This window comes from Natator depressus, chromosome 20 (assembly GCF_965152275.1).
Source record: "Natator depressus isolate rNatDep1 chromosome 20, rNatDep2.hap1, whole genome shotgun sequence".
Lineage (NCBI taxonomy): Eukaryota > Metazoa > Chordata > Testudines > Cheloniidae > Natator > Natator depressus.
In genome coordinates, this window is record NC_134253.1 from 6,158,744 (window position 1) to 6,171,803 (window position 13,060).

Sequence of the window (13,060 nt, forward strand, 5' to 3'; positions counted from 1 at the left end):
CTGTGCAATTCAGTGGAGACCCTGACCGTGTTTTAAAGAAAATGTCCAAACCGGAAGATGCCTGCTTACAGCGTTACATTGACCGCCTGGTCCACACAAAAAGGGACAGAACCCTGCTTAAGAAAAAGACTATTTGTAAGAAGTCTAAAAGGATTAATTGAGAGAATGATGAGGGGACAAACATGCAATATAAAACTTGGTCACTGTACATTTAAAAAAATCGAATGAAAAGGGCTTTGTGATTATCTGTGTTTCTGTTAGAAGGTCTCTGGCCCTTAAGTGAGCTAAATGTTTTAATGGAGCATCTGGGTTTGTTTTCAAGAAGCTGTATGACTTTTAAATTTAAAAAAATGGTTTGTGAGAACCTAGGTCTTGTGTCTTTGTGTAAAAGAGACCCATTTATAGCAAAAAGCTGTGAAGTGGGAGGGGAACAAATCCTAAAAATGTGTTTACAGTGTAACCCTTCTGCCCATCAGAGTTGGCCACAACAGAGGCTGGATTCAGTATCGAGGAGTTCCATTCCAGTAACACGACGCAAAACCGGGTCAAGCCCCCACCAGTGGGGCACTGAAGCTCCCCTACGACAAGTTGAAATCACTGAATACTGTGTTAAGTAGTAGGGGGGCCTCAGAGCTGGGGCACCATGAACCCAAAGTGAATTCAGCTCTGCAGTCTGTAACCAAACTCCTAATAGAATCAAAATTACCTCTGACATTACACAATGGAGAGAAAGTGCAATTGGTGTTTGGGGCCCTCAGAAGGGGGCTCACACCACTAGGCACAAACCTCCAAACTCTCTCAATTCACTGGCTTTTGGAATCCTTGTCCCTTGCCTAGCGAGTGCTACTTAGTTGATGGCGAGTCCCTCCGTCATAAAAGGCCAAGGACAGTTCCACTGTCCTTGATTCACATCATCAGGATAACAACACTTTATTCTTCCTGCCCCGATAACAGAGAAACTGGGGATCCCACAGCAGCCAAAGTGACTATTTGGGCTCCTGTGGGCTCATGCTAGGTGGGGTGAGTGTCCTGTGCAAACGAGATCAGCTCCTGAAGTCCTTTTCCACAACTCACCACCAGATGTCAGGGTAGAGCTCATCCTGCCTCTGCTTACAACACGAAAACAAAACAGGGATGGTTCAGACATGTGTTTGAGTACAACAGAGTTGACTCATCCTGTTGAACTGAATGGTTTTAACCACACCCCCACTGAATAGCGAAGGTAACTGTGATTCCTTACCCTTGTTGCTATAGGGATAAATTTGATGGGTGTGCACCCATAGTAAGGGAGGTGGGTGGGTGAGTTCGGATTAATATGAAATGAAATAAAACCGCAGGAATTCGCAGATGCTATTGGGCAGTTTAAATATAATCCCTGGAGTTGGTAGAGCACTATTGGACAGTGAAAATGACCCAGGAACTGGCAGAACTCTACTGGACAGTTTAAATATGAGCCAGGAGTTGTTTGAATGCTATGGGTCACTCTTTCTAGCAATTCAAAGCCATTAAAAGTTTGAAAAACTTTGAAAAACCCAAAACAACCAACCAAAAAATCCCACCACACACACACACACACACACACACGGGTCTAACCCAAAACTGAAATGTTTGAAGGCTTCACAAATCTTCACCATGCTTTAGAACAATCATTTGCTCGAAAGACAAATTTTTAAAAGCTGTGGGTGCTTAGTATGGTTGTGATGCAACCATTTTATTTCAAGCCCCCACCCCAAACTTTAAGCATGAAAGAAACATGTTTAAAAAACAAGCCCCAAAGACATTTACTGAGATCTGCAAAGGGTCCCCACTTGGAAATGGGTACAGTTACATTACGGATTGGTGATTTACTGTTGAATACTGTAAGAAGGCCCTACAGAAAAATGTATTTTAACTAAAAGGAAAAAAATGGGCCAAAAGCAGCTCGGTTGTGCAGACAGCTTCATTTGTTGGATCATACTAAAGAAGTTCTGTATTAAAATCACAAATGAGTTTGATTCCCCATAGTTTAAATGCCAGGGTATTACTAATTAAGAGGTCTCTTGGGTTTTGGTACTGTTTCTCTCCCTCGCCGTGTGAAAGTTGCAAGCTGCTAATTGTGTTAGTAAATCCTAGACAGAGTCTGTTCTCAAAGCAATACTTTGTAACAACAGAAACAGCACACAGAGACTCCCCGCCCTTTTGTTGTATTTATCTGGCTTTGTTAATGATTGTGCTTTAAAATAGAGATAGAGGATGTATGTGGATGGATGCTTGGTGTGGATAATAACTGAATGATCAGGGAGGTGCCAGCCTAAGAATCCAGTGTCCGTCGGCCAAAGAAGGCGTCAACCAGAGGACCCCCGGAGGGCAGACTGGAATCCACCCAACAGCTTCAAGGATGGGAGAACCAAAGAACAAGACAGAGCCGTCAGGAATGTGCCATCTGCTGATTGATTCAGCAACAGCATGATGAAGCAATTCCCATAGGCTGGCATAGGAATAAATTCCTATAAAAATGGACTCTAGAAACGGAAAACTTTGGGGTCTGATTCTGCAAACCAACTTCCAGGAGCGTCAGATGTGCATCTGACAAGGCCCTGCTCCCTCCTCGTGTCCAGGCCACCTGGCCAGTGGCTTGGCATGAGCAACTCTAAGGCTGGTAACTATGATAACAACCTTGCAGAACCTCTGTGTGTGTGTGTATGAATGAATGTGTGAATAAATATGAAATTGAATGGAATGTTATACCTATAACTAACTGCTTACTATGATTCTTTCTGTATTCACAATAAATGTGGCATTTTGCCTTTTCCCTTTTAATAAGATCCTGCTGGTTTTTATTTTATTGGTATAACAAATTCCCCCACCCCAGATCACAAAAGGGAATGTTAGGGAGGGGTGCCTAACGTCCTTAAGTAGCTATTATTTGAGAGTTGTAGCGATCAAATCAACCTGCTAGCTCCTATTTTGAAGTCTGTTTGAAACAAAGGCTTAGGGTTGTGTAAAAACCTCAGGTATTTTGGAGACTCTTTCAACAGAAACTCTCTTGAATGGCTGCTGGACTGCAAAAGGAGCCATGCTCCCTGTTTTTAACTCTGAAAATATATATTCTATTATACCACTCATTGGCCATGCTGTCTTAGTAAATAATGGTGCCTATGTTTCTTGCAGTGTGATCTGTTTAGCATGGAACCAGTCACTTTAAACTGCATTTCATCACCGGGCCAAGGTAAAAACCATTTTAACTGGAGTTTTGCTTAATAACTTCAGGTATTACACAGGTTGGATAGGGATTTGGGGGTAATACTAACTAACATTTTTGCTTGTTCTTTAATTCAAAGGCCCAAACACACATGGGGGGGGGGGGGGGCGCGTAACTTTCTGCAATTGGCTTTTAAATGCATGTGGGTTTATTGAAAAGTATTTTGTTGCAAACTGTGTTTTAAACTCTCTCTCTCTCTCTCTCTCTCTCTGTAAAAAAAATGATTGTTTTTTTTTAACGTATATGGCTGCAAACTGATGGTAATGGTGTGTTTCAAACTAACAGGGTGTTTTTTTACTGTGCAAAATGTGTTTTAAACTGGATTTTAAAAGTTGATTTTAAAAGCAATTTGGTTTTTATTTTGCAAAATGAGGTGTATTTAAAAAAATGTTTGCGGGTTTGTTGTTTTTTGTTTTAAAGTGGTAGAAATAAACTCAAAACTCCTCTTTGTTATACAGCCTGAAATGGATTATTTTGTTTTAAAACTCTGACTTTTTAAATAGAAAAACACCCTAATGAATATTTTATTTTTAAGTTTACAAGACAGTTTCATGTAATTTATAATAATAATAATAATAATAATAATAGTAATAATAATAATATTGTCTGCTCCAGAGTAGGGTCAAAACATGAGAGACCCTTAGACCAGAGGGTAAACAAGCTTAAAAGAAAAAGAAAAGAGACAGCTGAAAAGAAAATTTCGCCAGATGGATGGATGAAGCCCAGTAAATATACTGTGTTTGTGAGGTTATGAGGTTTTGTATTTTAAGTAAATACATCGGTGTGGGTGAGAAAGATGGTAAAGTTAAGTTTTGTTATATGTTCCTTCCCCCCTAATCGGGTATGTGCAGTTCTCCTGACAATGCTGTAGTCAGAGCTACAGGGACACGTCCACCAGACCAGCCAAAGAACCAGAAATCTGCTTTGAGACCTTTAACAACTCAAAACAGCACAAGAGTGCAGATGTAGCATCAGGGCAGTCCAAATCTCAAATACGTCAAACCCAAGGACAAAACAAAAGACTCTGGTAAAAACCAACCACGCAAACACAACTCCAGTTCCTCAGCGGCCACCTCCACACCAAGCCCTGAGAAAACCGTGAGTGAAAACGCCCACCTATGATGCTTCGTTCAGAAGACTGAGGGACGCTGTATCCTCGGGGGTTCTAAAAGAACGGTATTCTAAAAAGGTTTGGGGAAAATATGATGCTTCGTTCAGAATACCGGTAAACGGTGTATCTTCAGGGGGTCTAAAAGAAAGGAGGGCTGGAAAGCACATCAACAAAGCAAAAGCTTTGGTGGGTGACTTTTTGAAAAATACTTCAATTTTTGGCTCTGCGCAGGCGTGACTAGTTGTGGAAAGGGGCCTGGGTAAAAGGGGCACCCTCAAGGATACACATCAGCTCAGGTGTAAACAAAAGGGGGGACAGCGCTTGGTGGACAAACAAATGGCTGCCAAAAAGTTCCAGGCCAGGGTCGCTGGAAAAATTTTAAAAAGGGCTAAAGAGGTAATGGGGAGGGGGGACAAAAAGAGATGCCCTCGACTGGAGGCTCTCAAACTGGCATGTCTGAAAATGGGGAGGTGGAATCAGACTCTCACACAGAATCTGGTTTAGAAAATTCCCCAGAGGGCTCTCTAGAATGATGGGTCCCCATCTCCTCCCGATGACCCTCACGGAGGCGCCTCAGAGTCTGACTCTCAAATAGCATCTGATGTAGAAGATGCCACTGATGGTCCCATAGAGGAACCCCCCAAGTAACCCTGAAAATGCAGAGGTGTGTATGGAGAGAGTGAGAAGTTGGCAACGTGAATTACCTAGATTTGGGGGGTCAGTGTATTGTGAGGAATTTCATTTTGTCAATCTTGAGTGAATAAATTCAGCTCAGCAGGCTGTTGAAGCCATAGACAGGGGGATACAGTTAGTTCTCGATGACGTTAATGGTAGGGTAGGCCCTGATAATTATGTTCAGTTACATTTAGAGAGCCGTAATTTAACTAACCTGTTGTTTTCGGTCTGAAGAACTAGGGATGAGCTGTCTGCTGAGGATTTCTTCAATCAGACCTCAAAGCTGCCACAGAGCAATAGAGTTGCATGTCAATGGGACATTGCACCTCGTTGTGACAGCTGTAAAAAAACAGGGGTGGGGGCCGCTCGTAGAGTTTTAAATTCTATCCTCAGTAGTCAAATCATCCATAAAAAAGAGACAATGTTTAGTAGACCTGACTTACACGGCTACCAATCTGTGTTTTGCGCGTGGGCTCTTGGCCGTCATGTCCGACCATAAACCTACGGACGCGGAATCGTTAGCGGGGGGCGAGAAAGTTGCATGAGAAACTGGGCTGGTCAGATCAAAAAAAGATTATGCTCAGTGACGTAGCAATGTCTGAACAGCATTTAGGAGTCAACATACAGGTGGTGCTGTATGTGGCGAAAGGGGCTTTTTTTAAAGGGGGCGGGGGCAGTTTACCCCAAGACTTATTTCATCCTGTTGCACGATGAGCATTACTATGGGGTTCTGGTTGTGAAAAAGTTGTTTGGAGCAAAAAATGATGGTGAGTTTTGCCCCACGGTGCACAGTCACGGCCACTCTCGCAGGTACAGCTGCTGCCTCTGCTTGAGCGTAACATGCTCAGACAGCGTGGACGTGCAGCTGAGGTGTCCTCGCCGTAGACTGTATTGTTAGTCCAGAGAGCGTTTAGACAGACACATTGACTGGGCATCGACAGAACAAGCTGAATGCCTGTCTAAAACGTTGTGCGATAAGGGTCAGTCTTACGTGGACAAGCGGCACAGGTGTAAAGGGAGGCGCTGTAAGCAGGGTCAGGGTTTGATCGCTGGTGATGTAGACGGTCACCTCAGTTTTATGGACAGCCTTAGAAAGTCCGAATCCTCAGAAAAGTGTATTTGTTATGATTCCGAATACACACAGGAGACTGGGTTGCACACTCCCAATTACATTTTTGCTATGTCCCTCAAGCCGGAAAAGTCCTGGGAATTTAAGGGTGATGAGTGTCTTTCTATGTTTGTTCAGACCTTTATTGGCAAAGAGTTCCGGGTCTACACGTTCCAGGCGCACAATTCCAAAGGTTACGATGCATACTTCATCATTAGACAGTTACTGAAGGAAAAGATGTGCCTAGAACTGATCACTCAGGGTAGTAAACTAATGTGTGTGGAAGTTAAGGCCCTGGGCATTCGTTTTATAGACTCTTTAAACTTCTTGCCCATGAAGCTTGGTAAGCTCCCGCAGGTGATGGGGTTTGAAGGGTGCAAAGGGTATTTTCCACATTTTTTGAACACTTTAGAAAATCAAAATGACGTGGAGCCTATGCCCGGTGTGGAGCACTATGGTGTAGAAAGCATGATGCCCAGGGAAAAAGCAGAGTTTCTCGACCGGTAGCAGGCCCACAGGGAGGAGACGTTTGACTTGCAGAAAGAGCTCGCGTATTACTGTCAGCAGGATGTCAAAATGTTGAGACAGCCTTGTATCCTATACAGAAAAGAGATTATGAAAATGATGGAGAAGGGAGATCTAGTAGAGAGAGAACCTGGTAAATTCACCGAGATAAAACTGGGTATAGATCCATTCTGGTACATAACACTGGCATCTGTCTGCATGGCTGTGTACAGGTTTATGTTTTTGGAGCCTAACACGGTAGCTCTTCTCCCTCCAGACAATGATGACAGGCAGAAAAAGATATTCGACCCCATCTATTCAGTGGCTGTTGTATACCTCTCACAAAGAAACTATACAAATACGGCATGCTTTACAGGGTGGGGAACTAGAGGTAGGCTCCTACTCTTTAGAGGGTTATGCCAGTGTTGACAGGGTACACACAGCCTTAGAGTTTAACGGGTGTTCTTTTCCACGCTTGTGCCACCTGTCATTGTGAAAAAGCACAAAACCCTAGGACGGGGACAACCCTTGGGTTTCTTTATTACAAGACGCAGCTCAAGACCGACTATCTGAAACCACTTGGTTTTGTAGTGAGGACTCTTTGGGAGCAAGAGTGGGAAGTGATGAAAGAAACAGACAGGGAGCTTGCAGGTATTTAAAATGAGCCCAGTTGCCCTAGCCTCTCGTGCCTAGGGATGCTCTTTTTGGGGGGAGGACAAACGCTATCCGCCTATATTACAAACTTAACTCCGGGGAAGAAATCCACTATTCTGATTTTACCAGCTTCTACCCTTTTGTAAAGAAAACCAAAGAATACGCTATCGGACACCCCGATATAGTTTAGGACAAATTTGGACCCCTTGCAAATTATTTTGGAATTGCAAAACTTAAAGTGTACCCCACACAAGGCTTCTTTTTCCCATTGTTACCTGTCAGAGTGGGTGGCAAACTTATGTTCCCGCTATGCCGAACCTGTGCGGAAACGGAGCAGCGGGAGATGTGCATCCATACTGACTAGGAGAGGGCCATCCTGGGGACTTGGTGCACGGTGGAATTGAACGCGGCCATAGCGAAGGGGTACGCGGTGGCAAAAATATATGAAATCTGGCTTTTTAATGAAAAATCTGATGAACTCTTTCCAGAGTACATCAAATGACACCTCCGCCAGAAACAAGAGGCTTCAGGGTATCCCAGCTGGTGCACAGACGAAGAAAAACAAAATAAGTACATGAACTATTTCTACCAGAAAGAAGGCATGCGTTTGTGCCAACACGAGATCAGGTTTAACCCCGCTAAACGCCAAATCGCTAAACTCTTTCTAAATTCCCTCACGAGCGAGATCCCGCCAGATCAACACATCACCGAGTTTGTGTTGGCAGGCCCAAAAACATACGGGTATAAGCTGTCGGGAGGAAAGGCCTGTATGAAAGTCAAAGGTATTACCCTGAACTTGGCAAACTGTCAAAAGATCAACTTTGACAGTTTGAAAGATCTAGTCCTGGACTATTGCACGGGCCTGCGAGAAAACACCTCAAAAAAGAGAGAGGTGCAGCAGCCCTCTATCGTAAGGAACAAAAATCAGTGGTAAATAGAGACCAAAACCCTTAAGAAAACACAGAAAGTCATTTACAACAAGAGGGTCCTAGGAGAAGGGTTTAAAACCCTGCCCTACGGATTTTAAAATGGATACGAGGTGGAAACACCCCTTTTCTGCAATTCTCGCGGGGCCTAGCAACTGTGGGAAAAGTTACTTTATAAAAAATGTGTTGGATAATGCCAAACAAAACATTGTCTGTTATGCCTGAGAATATTGGATAACATGGCTATAAAAAGCATTGCAAGATACACGTCTGGGCTTGTTGAAACACATTTTGAGCAAGGCTAGGCATGCCCAAGAATTTAAATGTATTTTTTACAAAATTCATCACCATCCGGTCCTTTTGCACTAAGTCGTTAGAATACAATTTTAAAATCCGGTCAAGAGATAAACCCTTGCTCCGATGACGTAAGAAAAACACTCAGTGATAGCCGCAGGCGACAGAGCGGGGGTCTTGTAATTGTCTATTGTGAAACACAATGCCTGTGGCATTTTTGTTTCAACATTTCATAATGCTTTTAGGAAACAACATGCTCTTCGGGGGGTGCCCGTATGAGTCTAAAAACTCTCCACGGTTACGCTCCGCCAGACACAAGGCAAGCCAGTGTTCACCAGGTTGGTTGTGTGGATGCGCGATACAAACCTAGGGGTCTCTGAGACAGCTTGTCGCCAGGGAGCCAAATCCAAGGGAACACATCTAAGAAATTCTTTTTTGTGTAAGGCACCTTGATAAGACACACGAGAGCTGCACGGTGTCCATGTTCACATATAGTCAAGCAGAACGTCTCTCTTCTGATTTCTCTCTATGATGTTGTCAAAAACCCCATGCACGATCAGATTGATGGTGATGGTTAAAGCCTTCCCAAAACGTATTTCTGCTCTCAGGTTCCCGATTTTAATCAGGGAATAGTCATCGGCGCATTCCTGGTCGGGAGACAGGTCAAAGGCAAACAAGGTGTAACCCTGTGGAAACTCCTCACGGTCGATTAACAGAGAACGATCTGTCATGTGTTTACCAGTGTCTGTACCAGATTCATGTATTCTCTCATGCAGCATCCTGCCTCGAAGTCTGGTTGCAGAGGCTTGGTTGGTATCTGTTCACCATCCACATACAAGGCCACAAAATTAATATCATAATGTTTAAAATGAAAGGGATTTTTAGTGTAACTTCCACTCAAGGCATAAGACAAACCCTAGGACAAGCATTTTGGGTAACTGTCCCAAAAAACAGGTTCTCCTGGTTATTGACCCTGCTGCCCACGGGGATGCTAAACACTCTCATTCCCACACGGTCCACGGGATATTTAGCATTTGTGGTAAGCAGGGACTCCGCGTGCCCCAGACGAACGCTCAGGGCCACCCGTACTTTCTTCACAAAAAGGGATGCTGATACAATGCGCAATTTAAAGCCTTCGGCTGCACTGCCCATTAAACAGAAAGCGTCTTATCTGCGCGTCAGTTTAAATTTTCACATCCACTCCGTTCAACAAATGAGACGTATCTGTTCTGATCTGTCTTCATTTCAATGGTAATGGTATCGATGTGGTGTTTTCTGACAGGAACGTGATGAGGTTTATCGTAGGTGATGGTGACAAACTCATTGTTCCTTCCTCAGACAGGGAGACAGTGTAACAGGGGAACAGAAAAGTCCCTCACAAACGGGTGTTCTACAATATCTGTGTGCAGATACAAGGAATTAACCCCCCTGTGATGTCTGCCCAGAAGGGGAATTTTTGGACGCTGCGCTTGGGGCCCAAACCTAGAATGTTAGCTAGCTCCCTGCTGGTAGAAAACATAAAAGTAAAATCAGCGGATTTAAGGCTAACTTTTCTACCTCAGGCGGTGGGGGATGACGAGCCACGGTACTGTTCATATGATCCAATCATTCGGGTATGGACGAGTAATAACCTCGTCGTAGGATAAAACTCTATGCCATATCTTCAAAGGTGATTTCAAAAGGGGTGTCCTCGTTGACAGCGTTCCAGCTGTGCGGGTGTTGTATTTCCACTAACCCCACCTCCCAGGCACCCGGGAGATCCAAGGGCTTAATTAGCTGTATTGTAAAGTTCGAGCTGGTGTTCTGAGGAAAAACTGCAGAGCTGGCATTGCTGGGCAAAGTCATGTAAAACCCGCTGTCGCTCATTTTTCGCTCCCTCAGTCTTTGCAGGAGGAATCTTTTTGTTTGTTTGTGTCTAAACGTCAGAATTGAGAAGCTTCCACCCAGCTGGTAAACTTATCGCCCCCCCCGCCCCCCCGCAAACCATTTCACCAGTAGCTGCTTTTTTCTCCCTTTTCCTTTCTCCGCTAGAACTTTTTCGATCCTGCAAATCTTGTCTTGTTTGGGGTTTACTTTTTGTAAATCTTCAGGGTAAAAAGATCCAGTAACTGTCTCACCCTCGTAATCTTTTAATCGGTATACAGGTCTCGGGCTCCTGGTTAAGGCTTCATCCACTATAAATATCTCATTGGGAAACGTCTGTTCACAACCTTTTTCAAAAGCTCCTTTGGTTTTAGATAGTCTCACGTGGTCGCCTTTTCTAAAAGGGGCAACAACCGGTTTTATTTTAAAACCGTCTCTATCAACCGGTTTCCATATCTTCAGAGAATTGGAAGGGTTAACATCAGCGGGTCTGGTAGGTAGAGTTCTGTAAAAGCTCTGGTTGTAACTCTTCATAAAGTCAGGTAACAGGTCAATGTGGCGAAAGGCGTTATGGGCTGTAAAATATCGCCACATCCTCCACATCTTTTTCAAGTTCTCTTAAAATCGCTCCACAACCCCTGCTTTGACTTCATTATCAGTAACAAAAAGCGTTAACGCTGTGCCGTTTCAACAATCTGCTAAAAGGTTTGTTTCAAAATTCTTTCCACCGATTAGTTTGTCATTTTTGAGGCACGCGACCTTGGCTAAAAATAGCTTTAAAGGCCTTGGATTCCTCACCGCTCATCTTGTCTTTTAGGCCTAAGGCCCAGGCATATTTGGATAGAATGTCTATCACTGTTAAGATGTACTTAAAACCGCTGTTGTGTTTGGAGAAGCGGTGCATACGGACCAAATCTGCCTGCCATTGCGCGTCCACATCTGAAACAACAGTCCTGGTTCTTTTAAAACGTATTTGAGCTGGTTTGTGTAAAGTGTAAGCATCCTGGTGTGAAAGCCAAGCTCTTACCTGTCTTCTATTTAAAGTTTTATGATGCTTTTTGGCCACTTGAAAAAGAAGACTGACCCCGTCAAAGCCCCCAACTTTCCTGGGGGTTTAACAGATTTTCTTTAACAGAGCCATCTGTGGAGACATGACTGTTCCTGGGACCGTCTTTTACGAACACAAGTATGGAGGGGGACACGTTCATTCTGACACATTTAAATAAGTTTTATTAATCACCTGGTTTAACACAATCTTTTACAGCCGCCTGAAACAAAGGACGCCATGATCCCTACCATGAGGGAGTCTGAGCTGGTTCATTCTTCCATTTTTGTCCTTTTCTGGATTTTCCTCGTGAGATCTGGGTCTCAGACAGGAGCAAAAACAGCTGATGTGCGATGGATTTACTCCCACAGGGCTACCGATGTGTAACTTCTCAAAGGCCTCTAGAAAGGCATCGCCGAGCTGTTGAGAGATTTTCAGACAAAAAACAGTGTAAGCACCCCACTGCCTGTTTTTAGATGTATGCAATGCCAGGTCGATTCCTAACCCCATTACACCCCCATGATCAACCGTCGCTTCTTAATCATTCATTTACCTGAGAGCTGTCTTTCCCGTTCACCTTGTGACTCCCCCAAGCCACAATCGCCTTCCAACTTTAGGGCATGGACAATGAGAGGCTGTCACACTCATCGGGGTGCCTCACAAAGGTTTGGATTTTGGGGTCGGGTTCCGACGTATCCATCAACGGTTGAGTCAAAGGGCCCTCCTCGGAACTGTCACTGCCGTAGCGCTTTCTCCACACAACTCCAAAGGTCTTCGGAGCTAAAACAAAATCTGAAGGTCTCACGGGGGTGGTAAAGGAGTCCATGTTTCCTCTCAGCCTTTCCACAATTTCTAAAACATGTCTTCTTGGTAAGAGATGGCGTCCTCTGCCCAGTGCTGGGACTTATGGGGTGATGGTGCTGCACTCTGATTGGCAGAGGGCGTTGGGAGGAGTTCTTAGAGGGCTCACATGACCCTCTTCTGGACGGTTCACCCAATCCGAGAACCTGCCCCATTTTGGTCAAATCTCTTCTCGGGCCTGTCCTCTGTGGCCAAAACCCATCGCGATTGGTAGAAGGTGGTGGGAGGAGTTCTTAGAGGGATCACACGAAGCACTTCCTGACGGGTCACCCCACCCTGGAACTCCCCCCAGTCGGTCAAATCTCCTCTCGGGGTGGTCCCCAGTGGCTCAAACCCCTCCTGATTGGTAGAGGGCGGTGGGAGGAATTCTTAGAGGGGTCACACAAACCACTTCCAGACAGATCACCCCACCCCGGAACTCCCCATGATTGGTCAAACCTCCTCTCGGGGTGGTCCCCAGTGGCTCAAACCCCTCCTGATTGGTAGACCGTGGTGGGAGGAATTCTTAGAGGGGTCACACAAACCACTTCCAGACAGATCACCCCACCCCGGAACTCCCCATGATTGGTCAAACCTCCTCTCGGGGTGGTCCCCAGTGTCTCAAACCCCTACTGATTGGTAGACCGTGGTGGGAGGTATTCTTAGAGGGGTCACACGAACCACTTCCAGACAGGTCATCCTGCCCCGGAACTCCCCCTGATTGGTCAAATCTTCTCTTGGGGCGTTCCTATCAGGGCAAAACCCATCCCGATTGGTAGAGGACAATGGGAGGAGTTCT

The 13,060-nt window shown here is 44.7% G+C and overlaps 1 long non-coding RNA gene across 1 annotated transcript; it reads left to right on the forward strand.

Moving 5' to 3' along the window:
* Positions 1–2,549: 2,549 nt before the first annotated feature.
* On the forward strand, positions 2,550–3,914 carry LOC141975154 (uncharacterized). The gene is made up of 3 exons (XR_012635878.1): positions 2,550–2,638; positions 3,151–3,208; positions 3,857–3,914. It is a non-coding gene; the product is annotated as an uncharacterized LOC141975154 (long non-coding RNA).
* Positions 3,915–13,060: the final 9,146 nt, after the last annotated feature.